The sequence below is a fragment of the Oxyura jamaicensis genome, chromosome 27, assembly GCF_011077185.1.
Source record: "Oxyura jamaicensis isolate SHBP4307 breed ruddy duck chromosome 27, BPBGC_Ojam_1.0, whole genome shotgun sequence".
Classification (NCBI taxonomy): Eukaryota; Metazoa; Chordata; class Aves; order Anseriformes; family Anatidae; genus Oxyura; species Oxyura jamaicensis.
In genome coordinates, this window is record NC_048919.1 from 2,384,484 (window position 1) to 2,406,336 (window position 21,853).

Sequence of the window (21,853 nt, forward strand, 5' to 3'; positions counted from 1 at the left end):
TTTTTCCTCCCACTTTTTGATGTTTAGTGTGTCTCTTATAACTGAGTCCCTCTTGCCAATACATGAGATCTTGCATATTTAATGAGAGCAATTAAACAAGAATTTTATAGAAGTGTTTTAAGCTCCAAAGCTTACTTTCATTTTGCCCCGCTGCCTTAAGCACTAGGAGAAAGGCAACCAAGATTAATAAAGCTCTTCTGTTTTGACACTGATTAGACATGCAATTTAATAATGCTAGAGACAGCAAGGAGAATGCTTTTAAAGAAATGAAAGCATGGAAATGCCTGAAAGCAGGAGAAGTAAGAAAATTACAGAATCACTTAATAGTTAGGGTTGGAAAGGACCTCCAGAAATCATCTGGTCCAACCCCACTGCTCATGCAGGAACACCTAAAAGCAGGCTGGTTTTTGAAGAGCTCCAAGGAAGGAGACACCACAGCACTAATGGGCCACCCAGACAGTAAAGAAGCATTTCCTGATGTTTAAGCAGAACCTCTTGTATTTCATTCAGTCTGTGCTCACTGCCTCTTGTGCTGGCACTGGGCACCACTGAAAATAGCATGGCACCAACCTCACTTGCACCCTTCCTTCAAGGAAAGGTTTTTTTGGTTGCCGACGAGGATGGGATTCGAACCCACGCGTGCAGAGCACAATGGATTAGCAGTCCATCGCCTTAACCACTCGGCCACCTCGTCTGCTGGGTTTTAACCCCTGAAATACAGCACAACTCTGGGTTATCATCAGTATCAAAACAATTGTAAATAGACGTGGCTGTCTGACACCTTATTCAATTTATCTATGTTATACTGAATTTTTTAAAGACTTATTTTATTTATGCAGCTAGTCCTACAACTGTTGTTTATTATTTATTGCTATTTATTATTGTTATTTCAGCACTATTGATAGCATTAAGAAAGTCTAAGGTTGTACCTGTTTTTTTTTTTTTTTTTTTTTTTTTTTTTTTTTTAAAAATTTTAAAGAATGATTAAATCCATTTAAAGAGTTTTATATGGATTTAATTAGAATTTTGAGCTAATAGCACTCCAAGTTTCAGAACTATGATTGAACTCAAGCCTAGGAGTAACATGTTCTTCGGAGATACATGGGGCGGAGAGTTCAGCATCTGAATTTGGTATTTTTCTTTTCCAAGCCCAATCTGAATTTAGACTTTAAAAGAGAAGAGATGCGGGAATGTGGCATCTTGCTGATGCAGCTCTGTGTGGTCACTTCAGCTAAAGCTCCTTGGTCTCTTCATGACACCTAGATTATAGGAAAACCTCTAAACCTTGTCCCTTAAACTTGAGTGACACTGGGGAGGGAGCAGGCTTTTTTCAAAGCCCGAGGGTCTCACATAGCCAGAGGCTGACGCGTTGTTCCACTTGCTGTTCCCATCCAAATCGTTTTAGTGCAGACCTGCATGGGAGGGAAGGTTAAACGATGCAAGCAGCCCTACAGCAGAAAAGCATTGATGGCAAACGTTTGAGAAAATAGCATCAAACATTTATTAATTGTCCATCACTGACGTAACATGTGCTACCGCTGAGCCACCTCTGGGGGACTGCTCCTTCAGTTTTCCGGCTCTGATCTATTTACTTTGAGCAGGCTGACTCAGCTATCGGAAAGCACACACACACTTCAGAAATGAATACGTGATTCTGTATCAAAATATTTGAGTGACTAACCAATGAATATAGTGAGAAGCTTCACTGAACTGCTCCCGTGGGTCTCTTGTTTTAATTTGGTATTCTCTCTGAAGTGTTTGTCTGAAAGTGGTTTCTCTTTCATGTTTGTCTGTCGCTGATAGACTTCTTTACGAGCGCTTTTAACAAGGCCATCTGTAACCTCTGACTGCTGCAGCATTCTATCATTTGACACTAAAGCTGTCCCTTCAGCTCCTGAAGGTTTTAGGAAAATGATGGTAAATAAAATTTTTCAGCATTTTGGGCTATTTATCCTGCTTGCAGTAAATGTCCCACATCAGATGAGCTTGGCTTCTATTACAGGAGAGGGAGTTAGACTAATTTAGAGCACATTTGACCATGTAATGTTGGGACATTAGCAGATAATTGAGGTTGCTCAGAAACCAGAATCATTCCAGCTGTAATTCTGTCCTGCTGCTGCACCGTGCCACAGGGACAGGCCCGTGTTCTGCACCCCGTTGGCTCGCCTGTTACAAGATTTGGTATCTCGCACCTGAACCCAAGTTTTCAGAAATTGAAAATTCTGCCTATGGGTTTGCCAGTGATGGTAAATGTCTCTCTTTGACTCACTCTTCCAGTAATCAGCATGAACCACGTTGACTGTGGTCTGTCTGCTCCACTTCACAGCTGCACCCTAGGTATTTATATCTAACCCAGTCACGCCTTTACAGTCCAGAGAAAAGCCAGAGGTCTGGAGAGTGAAGCTCGTGTGACCAGTTTAAGGCATCTTTCCCAAGGAAAGATGAACCAGATCTCAAACTTGCCTTTTTCTCTCTGCAGAATGTAACAGGAGCGTGGCCAGCTGCTTGAGATGTTGCCTTTGTACTGGGAATGTCTAAAGTGAGCAGAAAGTAATCCCCCCTCTCTTGCTTGAGTTTTGGAAGTGCTGAATTCTTCACCGACTTCAGCTGACAGTGCAGCTGCATCCAGCTTTCTGAATGTCAAATGGAAAGGGTTTTTTTTAATGCTTCCTTACAATAGGCATTCAAAATGAGAGGTAACTTGTGGAAATGCCAAGTCCTGATGCACAAACAGACAGGTAGTTTATGTGCTACATCTGAAAGTATTTTTATGTTTTGTTTTCTCATCTGGACTGATGATTTGTTAGGAGAAAACTGTGAGGTTACTCGGTTCTTTGGTTTGCGGTTTTCTGACTTCTTTTGTCTTGTCTTGTTTTTAGTGATGTTCAGCCATAACTAAGCCAGAAATACCGACTAATTGTAAGGGTAAGCATGCCATAACAACAACAATAAAAGGCCAAGAATTATTCTTATCACTATGTCAGTATTATTTGAGACTGGACGTTTCTAAATGGCAAGACTAGAAAGGAATCACAAGAATCCAGCATCCCATAGACTGGGTTCTAATTAAAATCCCTCCCAATCTCCAGAAAGTCAGGACTGAAAATCACTATTCATTTGTACAGCTTCAAGACGACTGATGAAAGACTTCAGACAAACCACGAGAGGCCACAGGATCAGCTGATGTGACCTTTTTTTAGACCAGTGCAACTACATTCACATTGCTCCAGTGAAATGATGTTTTGTGAATTTAAAAACATCAAAAATGTCATTCCAGAGAGCTTTGGAAGGTACAGAACACAGGGATAGTTTCACGTAGAGATTGTGTGACAACTAACTGGAAAGTTTCACCTGCAGCTTTGCAATTCATAACAAGCACACCAAGACAAGGGAAATGCATTTGCATGTGACGTGTCCATAGTACTGACTTAGTGGCAAACAGCAGTACCACAACTGTATTCTGTTTTCTGGTCTGTGTGCCTAAAATGAGTAGAATTATGAAGTACCTTTAAAGATGATGGCCACAGTACTTACCTACAGCCAAGAAAACCCTTTACATAGGTCTGGGTGCTTACCATAAGGAGTGCTTGCAAAAAGGCCTCATCAAAGCCCTTGTTTTAACCCTTAGTTTAATTAATCCATCCATTAATCCATCCTAATCCATTACTAGTAAAACTATTTGTAGGAGTTGGTGACTAGTTAACATCAACCAGTGAAGCTGGTGGGGATACAGTTGTAATCATTTAAGTTAGCACTGCTGAAAAAGTCATTATAGTTCTCGTTCCAGGTGCATTTCCTGGCATACAATCCCAATGGTTACTTAGGTTCTCTTCTAACATTTCTTTTTTAATGCTATGACTGATGAGCAGGGCATGCACAGGTGTCTTTTGTGAAGCTGCCAAAAACACTGTGAAGATCATTTAAATAAGTGGAAGACAACAAGGAAATCAATCCCTTTGCATTAGGATGTTGAGGAGGGTATGAGGATCAGTTGTGATTATAGCCTACACCTGTAAGGAAGCACGTAAGAGAAGTCTACTGGCTGCTTTTTGGAAAGGAAGGTCTGCTTGGAAATGCTCTTCTGATTCTATGCAGATTGAAGAGCTTGAGGACAAAAAAAAAAAAAAAAGTATGTTAAGTTGTGCTGTAACACTCAGAAGAAAGCAGTGAGGATAAGACATAGCTACAAGGTAACTGGAAGCACTGCTGCTTTGAATATTTTTCTTACCCTATTTTTGGTGACTGGGATGTTGTTCAGTCTCCTAAGTTCTGCAAAGCAGTCTTTGTAAAGGTCCTGCAGTCCAAGTTAGAGGCTTGAATCTGTTAGTTCACGTGGTGCCTATATGCACACAAATCTGTATTTTTACTGCAGTGATTTTTAATGGACTTGGTAAATAGACTAAGCTATACAAAGATACTTCAAATTGTTGTGGGTTTTGGCAATGTTATGGTAGTGATAAACTGTGTAGTGGCTGGGAAAGCTGTATACTTTTTTTATGTCTGCATTCCAGTGACTCCTCTTGTGCTACATGCCTGAAAATCAGACGTCCTGTGGTTACGTGCTAAGCATGCGTTTAAGAAGTGCTGTGCAGGTTGACCTGCCTCATGGGCAGCTAGTATGCTCCAGCAAGTGGTTGGAAAGGCACGATCAAAAGGAAGGCACCCCATTAAGGGTGTATGAGCCTTAAGTTATGGATGCGTATGTATATTTCTGTCACAGCTCTGCATGTGTTGCATGATTTTGCATTTTATGTCCAGTACTGTAACAGGAATGGACTATGAAAAAAGAGGTTAGGATGGAGGGGACAACCAGAACAATTTATTTAATATGTTGCTGTTCCTTATCGATGTCTGAGGGGTTTTCAGAGAGAAGGAAGCTGCACAGAACCTGTATTCAGCCTTAAAAAATAAAATAAATAGTGCTGTGGGTTGAGTATCTCGGGTTTACTGAATATAATTGCCTTATTAAGTCTGGATTATTTTCACAATTAATGTTGTATTTGCTAATCACTCTTACTAGCAGTGCTCGCAGCTGCCTAGCCTGTTGTGAGGATTCAGCACAGGTACTAAGGGAGTTAGGTTTTTGAGTCCTAGCCTACAAAAATGCAGGGTTGCCAGTTTTGCTGAAAGGATATCCTGTTACAGAGGGAAAAAATGAAGGTTTTGAATGTAGGTAACCAAAAGGTCAACATTTAGTCCGGTCTCAGGAATAAAACAGCGTAAGATGTAGCACTGTGTGAATGTTAGGACAGGCATTAGCTTGTTCAGAATGTACCTTGGTGAGTCCTAGTGGAAAAATGGGACGGATCCAGAGAACACTCAAAGATTGGTAAAGCTCACCAGGAAGAAAACAACTGTGAAGTACTGACTTGACACAAGCAATGGAAAATACCAAGCAGTAATTAGAAGGGAAAAGGATAGTGCAATTAAAACAACAGATATACAGTCCAGAGCTATGGGGTGGAGGGAATGTTTCTAGGAGTAGGTGGCTAATTTCTTTTTTAACCTAGATAATGTAGGTAATCATCATTAGTATGAAAACCAGGGAGTGAATTTTCTGCCTTCCTAGATATAAGGTCTCTGAGGAAAATCCTGGTATTGTGGGGAACCGGGTGCAGAACTGGATGGCATAACACTCCTAAAACAGCTCATGCAACAGGGATGACCTCAAAAAGTGTCAATTCTCAGTGAATACAGCTAGAGATTTTGACCACCTGTAGGTATTGAAGATTTCATGGCACTTGTACTGTCATAAACTAAAATGCAGCATCCTGGCTGCGTTCTGCTGAGGGTAATTGATTTTGCCTTCCCAAATTTCCATTTTATAGTTCTAATTGAATATATTTTTTACAGTGAATCTAATCAACCCGCAGGACAAAACACTTATTTTGCTTTGCTCTTGACAAACAAGTGTTTTGTTTGCATTTTGCATCTGTAATTAAAGTACCAGCTGCCAATGGTGAAAAGAACTATAGAAATTAATAATTATTTCCCCTGTAAATACACGGTACAATATTGCTGGCATGGAAGAGTAGCCCTCATTCCAAGGCAGTATGGCTGTATTCCACTGATTAGAGACAAAAAATAATAAAATTATGTGCATATGTTAGTGCATTTTTTTGGGGGGGGGTGGCTGGGGGGGGAAGAGTGGGAGAGGAGGGGAAGGGATAATTGTGTGTGTGCTTCCAGAATGTACGTGCTGGATGCTGAATGTAAATCCAAGCTTGCAGTAAGCTGCCTCAGTAGTGTTCCTGAAAAGTACCATTATCATCTTTAGAAGTGTCAGCAGGAAGAGGCAAGGACCAACCAGCCTGTGAACAGAAGCAGCATTTTCCTTAACCTTGAATTGATCCTGCTCCTCAGAACTTTTATCAAAATACCTGCTTTTGCTTACTTGTCTGTTTTGGGGCTGGGTGGTGTGTTTTTATGGATCAGCTGTTCTGGTACACCTGAGAAAGGCTGTGATTGGGTTGGAGTCATCTTTGTGCTATTATGTGCTCTAGCATGTTTATAAATTCTCTTCAAACTGTTCTTTTAACTGTTGCATCTTTTTCCACTCTTTTCTCCTGCGTTTCTATGTTCCCCTTAGAGATCTCAAGCCATGATGTTTTCCTTTAGGCTTCCAATGAGTGCATGACAGTACAAGTAAAAGGCTTTACACTCACATCTATATACACGTGTGTATATAGATGTATGTATTTTACAGCATAGTGGCAAATCAATCATTTAGACAATAGCTTGCTAATGAACACTTCTGTCAAGGCATTCTGGGAAGTCATTTGCTTTTTTTTTAATGTGTTATTAAGGCCTGAGGGCATGCAGATGGGGAAATATACGCTGTTTACTGCAAATAATTTGAGAAAGACACTTCTACCAGGCTGTATACCTTCTCCAAGCTGATAGGAAAGACTGGCATGGTAAATTATTTATTTAGATTAGTAGAAACATTGAGAAGGGCATCTAACCATATGTTTTAGAAGCTTCTGGTACTAGCTTCACTAGGTGGGCATTACAAATAATACCCTAAAAGTACAACATTACAATATGATATAAACCATCTCAAGGAAGCACTACAACCAATAATCTTGATTACTCTAAACACTCTAGCAATTACCCTTGCAATTCATCCCATTTCTTTAAAATGCCTGGGGGGGGACACACACACAATGAACTTGGCAGTTTCTCTTTGTGTGCAATGTGTAAGCATGGAGATCTGAATTATCAAACTAGACTCTGATACCACCATCAATTCAAATTCTGCAAAGTACTTGAAAGCTTTAAGACTGAACTCCGTGTGTGTGGCGCACATGCAAGCCTTGTTCCTTGACTGCTGGTACCACAAAAGCTGTGTAGACTGGGGACTGAAACTCCTACCAGGCACTCGGAAGCAAGCCAAGACATTTGCAAGACTTCTGGAGAAGGCAACTTCTATTGTAATTAGCTAAAAGGCTGTGTCATAAGATCTTATTTACTTACAGCTTGCATAGTGGGGTTCTGTCTGTGACTTGAGCTCCCTAGGGTCATGGAAACTTCTCAGTGACAATGAAGTAACAGAATTTGTGCATTAACATTCAAGAATAGTGTTTTGAAGTCTTATCAAGAAGATAGACTTTGGTTGCTGAGCATGTTTATCTCTTTCCTCAATGCTAGCAGCATCTTATGATGAAATCAATACATCATGCTTTGGCACAATTAATTCCGCAGAAAACAGAGTATTCTTGGTTATCATTAAACTAGCAGGGCTCTCAGATTCAGTATTTCTGACCCTTATTCCTGTATTTCTTGCTTTAAAATTGCATATATATATATATTTTAGAGGGGGAAAAGTGTAACAAAAATGTTAAATTCTTCTGTCGCTTAGTTTACCAGATTTCTCATCTTACATAATGTTGCGAAGGACAAACAATGAAATCCTTGGCTGCTCTCCCTCAATCTGATTCTCTACTGTAATGTTGTATCTACACAACAAACAATTTTTCCATTGCCACACTTAATTACAGGTTTTCTCTATGCAAAGCTTCCAGAAGTGGAGCAGTTCTGTGAAATGCTCTGGGATTATAAAATCTAAGCCGAAGATGAATAACGTCTCTCCACATTTCTTGAAATCTGCATAAGTAAGCATATCTCTCTCACACAGTTTAGCAGGTTTCAGTTGATGTTGACATTTCACGACACACTGAAATATTGCAAGGCAGCAATACCAAAATAGGATTATGGACTCGTATCTGAAGTGATGCGGTTTCTTACCCGTGACTTTTGGTGATTTCTGTAATACGCATTCACATTAAAATTGTCCGTATCAATTATCAGGTTCTGCTTGCACAGCTCAAAGGCTTTCACAGCCCCCAGATTAGCCCCTGCAATAAGACAAAAAATTAAGCCTTTAGCTTTAAACTATGTCGTGCCTGTTATAAAACCAGAGTGACACTTTTTATTATTATTACTTACTTTAAAGCCATTTTCTACAGATCTTTGTCTTTGTATTGGATTTCTGAATCATTTAAAACTATGGAATTTTTTTATAAGCACGTGGTGATAACTGAATAACCTTCTGTTAGTTCTGTGTGGCCTGACTGCTCTGAATTCTTTGTTTTGCTTTTAGACAATAAAATCTGCAGCTTTTAGGGAATAAAACAGAATCATGAGCGATATTGATGTAAGATGGAGTAATTGACTTCATACATAAGTTTCTGTTGAAGGTCTTATAGCAATAGAGCCAAGGAGTGCCTGGAATTGTTTATTAGCCATCTTCCCTTGCTATTTTTAAGACAACAATGAATATAATTTGAGTGCCATAAAATGAGTGGATATACTCCTACTCTATAAACTGATTCTGCTTTCCCTTTTCTTCTATAGGATTATGTGGAATAAAAAATGTTAAAGAGGAAAAAGCCCTGCTCTCTATGTGCATAGATGGCTTATGTCCTTTTTTAAGAAAAATAAAAAATAAAAAAACCCTCCCCATACTCTTCAACAACCAGATGCAAACCCTCTGCCTGCTAATGTGGATTTCTTGTCATATGTTCTTCTTGGGATACTGTGCCACTTAGTTCTTTCGTTGCTTAACGTACCACCTCTTGCTGGCTCCAGGACTCTCGAAGAAACTCTTTCTGAACATGATCACTTCCTTGTATTCAGTTAGCTAGCTCTGAGGGGAAACTTCAATTATTCTGAGGACAGGATTCAGGGAAGGTTTGGGAAATGTGACTCACTTCCCTAAGCTGGGTGCAAGCCAGGAATCTAAATGAACAAGGCCTGGCAGGGAACCAAGTATGCAGGATTCAACTGATATATCATCTGCCTTTTAAGACTGAAGAAACAAAGCTGGCATAAGCTATTATCTTCCCACGTACAGGATCAGCATTTTACACTATCTACACCAGGTTAGGGTGTGTGTATATATCATAGACCCACTTCTATCCCTTCTGGAGGTTAATTCTTTGGTTACTATCTGTTGGTGGTTTTCTTCTTTGCATTTAAGTACTTACTTAAAGAAGCAAGCTGGAAATTATGCTATTCATTTAGGAACTTCAGAAGTCAGAGTACATCCAAGTGCTTAACAAACACTGTAGAACGTATCTTAGAAGAAGGTACCGAGCAATGTTGCGATTACAGGCTGTATCTTTATTGAGATTGAAGGTATTGTGATAATGTGCTCTCACGTTGCTGTAAGTTTAGCTTATAATGTCACACTGATAATTTCCCCTCAGAATGGAACCAGTACAACAAGAATAATACTTGTTTGGAGAAAAAAAAAAAAAAAAAAAGTGTGCTGACAGAAGTCAGGCTGAAATTGCAGCTCACCCAGCAGTGCTAACAGGGCTCTTTTCTAGCTGGGAGTCACCTTCCCGAATGCTACAATCTGTCCTGTCAGTATTCGTTCTCCCCTCCCCATCTGCATTCTTCCAGAACTTCACACATTTCACCTCTTTTTATGGATTTGTCTTTCAAACATTTCTCTTACCTGTTAGACTTGCATGTGCAGCTTATGATCCCTACAAAATTTGATGTTCATCTGATACTACTAATTGCTGTAGATTGGCTCATTAAATCTTTCAGCACTTGACATCAAGATCTCATTTTAATCAAAACCAAGCGCTAGAAAATTGTTTTTGGTCTTGGTGATCTGCTCGCTACATAGTAGTGGCCTTGTCAAATACATGAATATCTACAGTTAATTTACTGAGAATTCTTGTGCTAAAGAAAAACACTGCCATGGTGATCAAGCTTTGAGTTAAATTTATCCTTTGCGTAAATTTAAAGATTTGACAGATTCCGCTATGCTAATGGAATTAAACAAGATTAAGAGGTAAACCTGGTGAGGTATCTCAACCAAATGTTTGTGGGTTCAACCAAATATCTGGTGGGTTCCTCTCTCTCACCTGACTTTATTTCAGCTTTGAGCTTTTCTTTTAGACGTTCCTGCCTAACAAACTGCAGGCTTCCCACGCAACCACATGGCCTCAGCAGTGGATTTATAGAACCTCCACCAACTTGACAAATATGACATTGATCTTCCTTGTCTGAATCTTCTGCCAGAAGGTGATTAAGACATAACAGAAGAAATTGATAACTGCTCTTGGCGAAGTCCACAGCTGAATAATGGACAACATCTTTGCACAAATATTCTAGGATTTGGAGAGATTTTACTAAGGACTTCCATCACGTGATGGTAACCTGAAAGTATAATATCCAACAGTTCAGAGTTAATGTGTACCTTAAGCTGATAACTGTGCAAGGGAAAAACCTTAGTCTCTAAATCCCTTTTTTGTTTTTGTGTAATCCCAATCTGATGTGCTGCTGGGAATTATACAGTCACTGTCCTTTAGGAAGAATTAGCATGTCTGAATGCTGCCTATGAAGCATGTTAGGATGTAGGCTTCTGTTGAATGTTCTTTTCTCTCACCTGCGTTGGCACTGCATGCATTTTAAATGTTTGTCTAAAGTGACTTGCTTTCTAGAAACCTTTCTAGATTTGCGGTGTACGTGGAAAATTCATTTCTTGGTTAACTGGAATGAATTTTATCTAAACAGGAAAGAAGTAATGTTACGTAACAAAACATTTGAATGCTTTTCTATTTATGACTGATGGATGAAAACACGTTAAGTATTTACTGATTAACAACTAGTGCTCTTTGCGTGCCATCTGATGAGCAGATTGGGTTCCTGTTTAATAAATAGAATGCTAAACAAGAAAAACATTGAGACTTGGATTGAACTCTAGATTAGCTAATACTGTAAAAATAATCTGAAAATGAAAAGGCAATTTGTGAATCTATCACTTCACACATTCAAACTTGAACCACATGGATTTACATCTCTGTCCTTAATTTTGACTGCCTACAAATACCCCTAGATGCTACACATATAATGCCTCAGAAAACCAGACTCTTCTAATTAATGTCAGCAGCAGAATGTTTGTGTGTTTTTGTTTTGTGGTTTTCTCCTTCTTCCTTTCCCCATCCTATTCTAGCTGTGGTTTGGTTCACCAAAATGTTTTGTGTTAGGAAAGAAGTACAAGGCTTTTGTCTGAAAGCAGGAATAAAATGAGGCCTGATTACCCATAGAGCTTTTGGTTTATTTGTAGTCTGCACTATTATTTTTTTTCCTCCTGTTTCTGGTAGTTCTGCCCCCTAAACTTCCTGGACAAAACAGGTACTGTTACCGACTCCACTAAGGTCAGCAGGAGATGGAGGAAACTCAAGAGAAGGGAGGCTTCCTGTTGGCATAGCAGGAAGATGAATATTTACAACCTTCCAATGCAAGATAGGAAAAACCTCTGGGTGTCCATTTTGTCCCTTAGTTCTTAATTTTCTTATTTTTTAAAGACAAAAGTTTAGTTTTGAAGCTTCTGTCTAGATGTCTACCATGACCCCTGGGATAGATGACAAACTTCAAAATATAGACAGTTGGTTTATTTCCAGTGAAGCTGAGAGTAGAAATGTTTCCTTGATAGCATCTTTGAATCTAATTACTTAAGCAGTTTCTTGAGACAAAGTGAGCAGCTTGTTGATTACAATGAGCAGCAGGGAAACCTATTGCTCCTTCATTCTGCCTTTATTTGAAAGTCTCTGCAGTCAAAGTTTTCACTGCATTTAGACCACAGATAGAAAATAGGACCAGCAAACAATTAAAAATAGCTTTGACAAACAAAGCTGTGCCTCTTAAAACTTGAGCTTCTGATTATGTTTGGAATACATAAAGAAGTTGAGCTTAAAGGGCTCAGCACTGGTTAAATGGGATCTATCCCAAAGGGAAGCCTTATAAAGGAAAGAAAGGGCACGTTTTATGACTGTGTTATGAGCCATGTATACCAGTGCTCAAAAAGCATGCTTGTGGATTCTGGTGGATGCTGTCATGCTGAAGAATCTGTTTTTTTTTTTTGCCTCCAACTCTGTAACAATAAAGCCCACAAATCCCCCTCGTGTCATTGCCGAAGAAGGCTTGGTTAAAGCTACAGTGGTATTTATTAATGTTTAGGAATAAAGCAAGTGAGTGTGTGACTTGTAAAAGTCTCAGGCAGCAAACACCATCTCCTCACTGAATGGCTTTCAGTGTCTCTAGTAGAACCTACTAAAAGTCACATCTGCTGGAAGGGTAAGGATGGAGATACAGATGGAAGAACTATTAACTTATTTCAATATGCTTCCAAATGTAGAGGAAAACAGAGCCCGTTCTTTACAAAGCAGGTCAAATATCAAGTCAACCTATGATTTAAATAATAAAAAACCCAACCACCTTTGCACGTGCATTAAATATACCTTCCATGTCGCTTAAGTTTCTCGTGATCTGCCTGGAGCCTCTTCCTTTCCTCTGTGCTTGTCTAATGGGAGGCTCTGGTCTTTGGTTTTGTAAATACCAGGAAAATGAATGGCAGCTGATCACACAAAACATAAGCCATATGGAGATCATGCGTGGATCTTGTCTGAAAAAAAAGATGGGCTGGAACAATCTAGAGATGAAGACCTATATTATTTTTTGAAGTTCTCCCTGTCACATGAGCTGCCACTGGAAGATAAAGTTTTGTTACTGATGTTATCCTCCAGAAAGCTGCTGTCTTCAGATGTATTGTTGGTAGGCAGTGAAGAATCAAAATGTTCTGGAGAAGAAAATCCCTATAATGTGTAAGGGACGAGGGTGTATGCTTAATGGATGTTGACCCATTATTCAAATCCAGTGTTTGTCAAAAAGCTGCCACTGAGCTCAAGCTTGTTGATGTCTTAGCTTTATGTGCACACCGAGCTGAGGATCCTGAGCAGAATGCAGCAGTGGTCTGGGAACACTGAACTAACCTAAGGAAGCCACCGTGGCACCTTTCATTGCAGATAATGGCATTCTTAGGAAAGCAATAAATGTGGGTACTGGCCCTATCTCTGGAGTTAGCTTTACTAAGTATCTTTTGAATAGATTAATTACTCAGCCTACTTTCAAGTTCAAAATGATCCCTATCTTCTATACAACTTCCACATAGAGGGTAAAACTTATTACTGTCCTTAGATTCTCTGATGTAGTTCTACATCAATGACCGTTGTACTGTGTTCTCTTAAGGGCCAAGGGGAAGATTTACTCCCTCTTGAAGATGCATTTTTATCATTTCCACCTTGCTCCAAGCTACGTCACTCACCTTGTGCTAAATATAATTTACTAAGCTGGTTCTGTCCCAGCATACTAGCAAACTGGCGAATGGTCTGGGAAAGACTTTTCTTTAACTGATTGTTATCTTCAGTATCTTCAATTTCTTCAAAAGAATCTTTGATAGTTAAACACTGGGCAGGATAACAGCTTTTCCCTCTGGTCCTAAATGGGGCTATTTTTTAGTGCAGAACAGATGAACTGCTGAATTTGTTTGCTGTGTAGGAACCACTGGTTTCCCGGGAGGTCAGTGTGGATGACTGAATTAGAGAGGATTCAGCATGTGTCTGGACTGGAATAGTTCCTATTTTTTTTTTTTTTCTCTCAAGACCTCTGTGATCTAGACTGAGATTAGAGGACTGTGTTAAACTCCTTCCTTGAGATCGTTTCCTATCCTCAAATGCAGTTTCACTTAATTTTCTTGCATAATACTGTGGATCTCCAAGACGTGTGTCCAGTACAAAAAGCAACTATCAAAAAAATAATAAAATTTACTTTTGTATTGAGTGTTTAGCATGTTTGGAGTGGCTTCCAAATATTCTTCTGGTATTGATGTTATGGCACAGTCAGTTATTGGCAATTCTAGTTGTAGTACGCTTCTTGTTAACAATGTGAATTTATTCATGAGCTTCGCTGGAAAGCAGACAGAAAAATCAATATTGCTTGTCTGGTCGGACATGTGGAGGAATATATGGCAAAAGCTAATAAATACTATTAAATGATGCAATGGCACCAGACAGCCAATTAATATTTACCTTTTCCCTGAAATGCATTCTGACCCACCTTTGCTTGCTTTGTTGAATCTGTAGGGTCAGAAGAAACTGCCTCTATGTAAGCAACAGGAATTGCATCAGCAGCTTTAGGTTTTTTATTATTATTATATAATGTAAACGATGGAGTTTTCAATTTCAAGAATTTTATCTCGCTTATTACACAGTAATATAAACTTTCAGTGAGTGCTTTGATCTGCCCCAGTTTGCAGCTCAGCTGATTTTTTAGTACGTACTCTGGGGGAGGCCTGCTGTTTGTTCTCATCCTCAAGGGCACCCTGCAACAGAACTCTCTGCCTGCTAACGTTTATACACAAAACCATATGTTACAGTAACAAAAAAGAAAAGTAGCTTTAGAGATTCTAATGATTATCTTGCAAAAAACTGTCATGTAAAACATTAGGAATTCATTAAATTTCATGTGATGACTGCAAGTCCTGCCTTTTTTGGTGCAAAAATATCAGTGGGCTGCATAAAAATCTTGAGCTGTGTCCATTCTTTGGCACCACGAGAGGACTGGAGGTGCTGAGAAACGGTGCTCATAGCTCAAAGTAGCCAGAAGGGATAGAGAACAGGGATTGGCTGACCTTTAGAAAAATAGGAAAAAATGTTTTAAAAATGCTATTACTAATCCATATGAAGGGAAGCTATGTGCTAGTAAAACACATATAAGGACAGGCCTGGAAGTCTGAACTCTCGGCAACAGAAACTTCTACTAATGACCTTGCTTGATGTACCTTAGCTCCGGGAAGGTGACCCAGCTAACAACAAACTTCACCACCAGAGCTACCTGATTGCAGCGAGTGACCCTGCTGGTGTAAGACTAGCTCTGTGCCACTCTGCTGTAGCACACTGTGAATAAGGCATGCATTGTGACTGATCAGAAATACAGTGTGACTGGGCTAGCGGTTGTTGAGTTGTCACTTCAGGTCATTGTATGCTGTCTGCATGCCCAGATCAGACATGAGGTGTGTGTGTGCTGTGCTTTGTGACTGAGGCTTCACGGCAGTTGGATAGCAGCTAATGGCTTAGCTGGACATCTTTGTGCGAGGATATTAGGAAAGAAGCAATATTATAGGTGTAAATTGTAATATATAAGGAAGATGAGCCTTTTAAGAACAATTGATTAAATCAGAAAGCTATTGAGATGGGCACCTATAGGAAACCGAGTGATGAATGCCACTGTGCACTAACACTTGAGTCAGTGTCATGTGTAGATGAGGATCTTTGAATGGCCCCATTTGACGTCTTACACAACGAAAGGAATTTGCACCCACGATAAAATTTTTAGGGCATTATGCCAAAGTAATTCAAAAAGTAACATGAATGAACCCAATGTACTTGCATAGTATTGGTAAAACCTGACTGCACATGCTTCACAATAGACCACTGACTTATCAACAGGTGTCTCCTCATGGAATTGCCTTGTGCAGTACAATCTTTAAACCACTGTAAAGACTGGACACTTGCAGGTAGAGAAAGAAAGGTCTCTGTCAGACTGATTTAGCTGTGGGCTTGATCACTCAGACCTACCCTGGCAGACTGTACTACTGCACTTGCTGGTGGGGGGCCTATGGGGCTCTCCCAGCAGTACTTCTAACCTTGTCTGTTGAATGCATGCTTGTTTTTTATCCCAAGGAGATACTTGGGCTGTTGCTCTGGTTGTCCCGTCTGCTCATTCATACAGCATATTTTTTAATTGCTTGGGGCTGCGTTACTGTATCTTTTTTCTTGCTACGTGGGTGCACTTGTATGAATTTATTTCCAATTGTAATGCACGTTGAAAAATGTGTCCTTTACCAGTGGTTGCCATTCCATACTTTACTGTGTCCATGTCCTTCCTTGTGTCAAGTAACCTGCTTTTACTGTGAGATGCTGGGCAGGTTTCACTAAACTTAAGAGCAGCATAAAAATTCATTAAGACACGGTGCAGCAGGTAACATTTCCCATTATATTTAGTTTTTCTTGTACTACTTTTGGTCTACCACACACTAAAATATGATCTAGATGATAAATATTTCAACTCTAACTCCAAGGCATAATTTAAAAATAAAAAAATGTAAACTGGGGGCCTTGGAATCCCATTAGTTTTGAGAAGCATGAGTATTTCTTTTTCTTCTTCAAAACAAGATGTTTACTCTCCAGGTAGCAATTTGAGAGCTCCTGAAGTTGATGAAAGTAGTAATTCCAAGGTGGTGACATCAAAGAAACAGAAATGGCCGTGTTATTTCACATAGCTGCTTTGTTGCCCATGGCCCCAGCAGAAACAGCTCTCCTAGGCCCAAACAGGTTTTGAATGGAAAGCATAATCTGTAGTCAGGACCTTCGTACAGAAGATAAGATGTCTGGATTCAGTTTTGTGCTCTGCCAAAACTTATCCTATATATATATCTCTTACCGTGTCTTAGCTTCTCACTCAAACATAAACAACCCCAAGGGTGCTGGGAAGATAAACTTATTGAAATGGTAGAGGATAGTCAAAAACAAATTGTGAGGGGCAGATAAGTATGTAAAATAATCAGGCATGCATGCCTGCATGCATGTTAAGGCTATCAGAAATAAAAGATATTACGTATTAGGAATGTGGTGGGGAAGTAGTAGAATATATCCTCAGTCTAATGCGGTATGAAGAGAACAGACAGGAGGGCCACTGGGGTAGGGAGGCCTTTAAGATAAACTTTCCTTTGAACTACATGTTGCTGATAATTTAGAGGAAAGCTTGAGTTTTCTCCCTACAGACAAACAGCAAGTTACATGCATAAAGATATGACATAGTAATGCTGCTCTCTATTTACTCATTTTTTTTCCTGGCTGGAAGGACAGGGGAAGAAGGCTGGTCCTACTCTGTGAATGCCTGCCTGCTTTACTCAGGAGACTCCACACTGATGTAAGTGAAGCTTTGAATGGAAATAAGATTTTTGTCCTTATAAGATCAGCGCACTAGTTAATTTTGACTATATTTTTCCCCCAAATACCTGAGGCCTATTTTCTGCTCTAAATTAAGTCAGAGACATGAAATAACACTGATGTAAGGAGCATTACCTCAGACCTACATGACTGCATAATTGAATGGGTTTAACCTTAATTTTAAAATACTTTTTTTTGCTGAATTATGTTTTTGAATAAGAAAATGCTGTTAATATGTAATAAATCAAAATTAGAATTAGATCTATCCTATTTCTTCCCTAAGACTTCAAAGGAGAAAACATGTGCACACACAAAAACACACTTAGGAGTCCTGAATATTCAACAGCATGCCTGATTGTGTGGAGAGCCCTCGTGTAATCATACATGTCAAGAACAACATCAAAATAGCTTTCTGGTTATGCAAACTACTTCTACAATGATACAAAACTGCAAGGACAGTTGAACTGCTTCTCTGTCTGTATGGGCCTGTTTTTTGTCTCCAGAGATGTAGCTGTGCTCTCACAGTGCCTCTCAAGAAATGAGAAGCCATCCATCTGCTATGATATTTAGCAAATAATCTTTGTTCTATAAATATTTGAAGCTTTGTGTTCAAAAATGGAATATCACTTTAAAAAGCAACTTGCTGGCATACATGCTAGCTGACTTCACCGAAACAATAAACTGATTAGCTAATCCTGGCAAACTTCATATTGTTTTCAGAGAATTTACTCATACACATTGTTAGGTTGGAACTTGTTTAATGTCTGCTATTTAAATTATGGAGGATTTATTTGTTGTTTAGATACAATTAACAATGATAAGGAGAAGTAACTTCGCTATTTTCTGTATTTTAAACTCAAATAATTTATTTTAAATTACCCTTCTTATCTCCACCGATTGCAAAGTTGCATGAAATAAAGACTTGATCCTGTGCTCATTAAAAGCCTTGTGAACATGCCTGCAAAACTTTGCCTGCGCCCTGGAGGAATAGGGAGATTAGAAGACATGCTTTATCTCTGGCCTTTGATCCCACATTTCTAAAAGGCATGTATGCATATTCTGTGATTCCTTATTCTAAAATTAATTTCAGGTGTCCTGAATAACACCACTGAGACATCTCATGTAGTTCTCAAAGACAAAGTTTATTGTTATAGGTGTAATTCCAGTTCAAACTTTCCACTGTGTGACAGCTTAAAACCAACCTAAAATGTAAGCATGAGCTCTACTTCGAAAGTATATTCTTATTAAACTAATGTGTTTGTATGAAAAAATAAAGCAAATGTCTATTCACTGCAGTAATACAAGCGTGATTAACGTACAAAGAATCCATCCAGTTTGTAATGTCTATTTATCAGGACAAATGGCTTGATTCCACGTATCCAGTACTCACCCGAGGTGACTTTATCTGGATCATGCACTCCTTTCTCTCTTTTAATAGGTTATGTTGTGTTTCAACTTCTGCTTGACTGATAGGTTGTCTGTAACAGGAAATTTAAGGCCAGGTTTGTTTCCAGATTTGGCGACAGATCCATGTTTCCTTCCATAACTGTTTCTTCAGGAGGTCTAGAAAAACAAAAGAGGTGACTGAACTTCACCTACTCTTAAGAAAATAAACAAACACACACAAAAAAACAACTGCAATACAAATTTGTCTGTGTGCGAACACCAGAAAGAAAACAATCCAGAAAGCCCCTTTCTCCTCCTCTTCTTTGATCTTTCCCCTGGGTTGCGTAACATTCTGAAGACAGATACTTCTATAGTATGTTTTTTCAAATTTTCATTTGTATTTAATTCAGAGATCTTTTTTTGGAGTATGTGACTCTTCCCTATATTAATCAAGGCCTTCTCTTAAAAATCTTTATTCTGTTTTACAGATAACTTGCCAGAGTGATCGCACTAATACAAGAATAAGACTGAAAGCTGTGATTCTATAATCTAAGAAAGTACAAATGAAACATAAACAGCTATGAGTGACCGTTTCCAGTTAATCTATTAACTTGTAAGTCTAATTTGGACTTGTGACCTTTTGCATGTTAATATCACCAGGGGAACTACAATGTGAGCCATTCAAATCACATCATGGTTGCTCAATTATGAAGCACTTTGTATGTTCCTATTCCACAAAACAATTCTGCCCTCTGTATTCCAGAGGACAGCCATGACCTTTGTCATTATGATGTTAGTGTTTTTCACTTATATGTATCCATTTCCCATTCACGCTCAAATTAATTCTAGTCTTTAGAAAATTCCTGCAAAGCGATAAATCATAGTAACTTTTTACGCTAATGGATGCTCAAATATGAATAAAAATATTGAGAGCTCAAGACTGAAAATTCTAATTTTCAAATTAGACATCCCAACAATGCTTGCGCAGTTTAGAGAAGGAATATAACAAGCTCTTAGATATAATACAATTTAATTCTTGGAGTTGCCACACTTGAAGCATCAACTCTAGACTAACATGTAAAGAAAAGCAGAGTAGCTGATTTACCAGACATTCAAATTTTGAATTTTAAAAGCTATGTTAATAAAAATGATATAAATTTGAAAATAATGTAGTAAACTTTCATGCATATCCAACTTTTTATCCCAATCACAGACAAACATGTTTACATAATTTGGCTTAATATCTTTGGATACACAGGGAAAAGCTGAAAGAAGAGACGTCACATGTTGAGACAAGGGCTTATTAGTGGAGTTGTGTAAATATTTAGCAGATTACGTCTGATTACATTTACTTGCTTTGTGAGCATGATGCTTATTTGTTCAAAAAAGCTTTTATAAAGGTAGTAACCTAACATTCTCCAATATAAGTACACTTAATCTTACTTATATTAATCAAATGCTACTGGGAACTCCTAAAGCCCTTTTTCTCATGCAGATTCAAAAAGTCCATGTATAGCACTGGTGAAAGTTTAGATCTATGTTCATTTCCTAAGTGATCATGGGTTTAAATAAAAAAATTCTCTGATTGCATGTGTATGTGTGGAGAAAGAAGATCATAAAGATGAGTCAATTACAGAAACTATGGTGTTAGTCTGAATTTCAAGGCAGTAAAGGGTTCCTTTCCCAACTTCTTTGAGATCTTTAGTACAGTGAGTTGGAAAAAAATGTTTAAGAGGGGGATTTGGGGTTTTGTTTATGTAGAGAGAGCCAAAGAAATGTAGCATGTACCAACAGATACATTAGTCACAGTCTGGCAACTTCTGTATAAATGTAATCTTTTTACATGGTATACAGAAAAGATTGCTGAACCTTCATTAGAAAGAAAGAAGGAAAACTTGCATGGAGGAAGATTAATGCCTAATGACATAGCTAGAAGGTGAGAGTATTAGCTGAGACTAATAACTAGAGAGAAATGTCTTAGTGTTGGGCCACTGTCAAAGTGGTGATGAGTACAAAGTAGTTACTGAATGATAATCAGTATTATTGTTAACTTTTCCTGAAGTGCCATCTCCTAAGACCTCTCTGAACTGATTCTGCCAAGTACTTTCCTGATTATAATTGTCTTCTGTAGTAACTTGCATACTTTAAAGAAGATAATTTCATTAAGCTGTATCATGACGTTGTTGTACGTTCTACATGTTGCATTGTTAGTAGTACAGCAACATTCAAATCAGAAGTAGAAATATTTTGTCATCCAAAATAGTGAACTGTTTCTGGTATGTTTTCTGAAAATGATATGACACACTGCAAAGTTCATTTTACAAGTTTAAAGTAAACAAATAACCAAACACCTGCAGTACAAAGGATTAGAAAGACATTATTGTTATGAAATTAGAAACCGAGACAAATGTATATGCTCCTTTAGTTTAACAATTTCCATCTCACTGTATCATTGGCAGGAGATAATTCCAGTTTTCTTAATAATATTCAGACATTCCTCTTGGAGTGTTTGTTTCTCCTAAGAATGAAGGGATATTATTTTATTCACCAGTTGCTGCTTGCGGGGAGGCAGCACGGCGATGGAGGAGACGACCACCTCATCTTCTGTCCCACACATCATCCATAGAGCTCGAAGCACTGAGGCTGAAAGCTGAGGGGATGTGTTGAAAAATACCACTCTGTAATGGCAGTAGAACCTAAATACAAAACCTGCCTGAAGTAAATGGTATTGCTGCTATTGATTTCACAGTCATTGCGTTTAACTTTGCTGGTGGATTATTAATGTAGTGTGGTGTTGGTTTGCTTGAAGGATATTTATTTATGTGGAGTTTCCATAGTCTAAATATCATAACTTAGCAAGATAGTCACGTCTTATTCACATACTCTGAAGGATGATGTGTTCACATTGTTAACAACTTTTTCAACTATCAGGTGCCTATCATAAAAACATTTTTTAATTTTATTTTTGTAAATTAAGCTTTCAACCACTGCTCTTGCTTTCTGGCATATAAAATAGCTTATCTTTACTAGGGTTCTCCATAAAATGTTATGCTTATCACAGGCTCAAGCCTGTGTGTCAGTACCAGAGCAGGCCTTTAGTACACCCTACCATAGCTTCACTCTTCTTTTTAAACACCCTAGAAAAGTCTGGATGTTCA

At 38.6% G+C, this 21,853-nt stretch overlaps 1 long non-coding RNA gene and 1 other non-coding gene across 2 annotated transcripts; one reads left to right on the top strand and one right to left on the bottom strand.

Moving 5' to 3' along the window:
• Positions 1-612: 612 nt before the first annotated feature.
• On the bottom strand, positions 613-694 carry TRNAS-GCU. Its single transcript has one exon. It is a non-coding gene; the product is annotated as a tRNA-Ser (tRNA).
• A 3,304-nt stretch (positions 695-3,998) lies between these two features.
• Positions 3,999-11,261, top strand: LOC118178960. Its single transcript, XR_004756339.1, has 2 exons — positions 3,999-4,190; positions 10,417-11,261. It is a non-coding gene; the product is annotated as an uncharacterized LOC118178960 (long non-coding RNA).
• Positions 11,262-21,853: the final 10,592 nt, after the last annotated feature.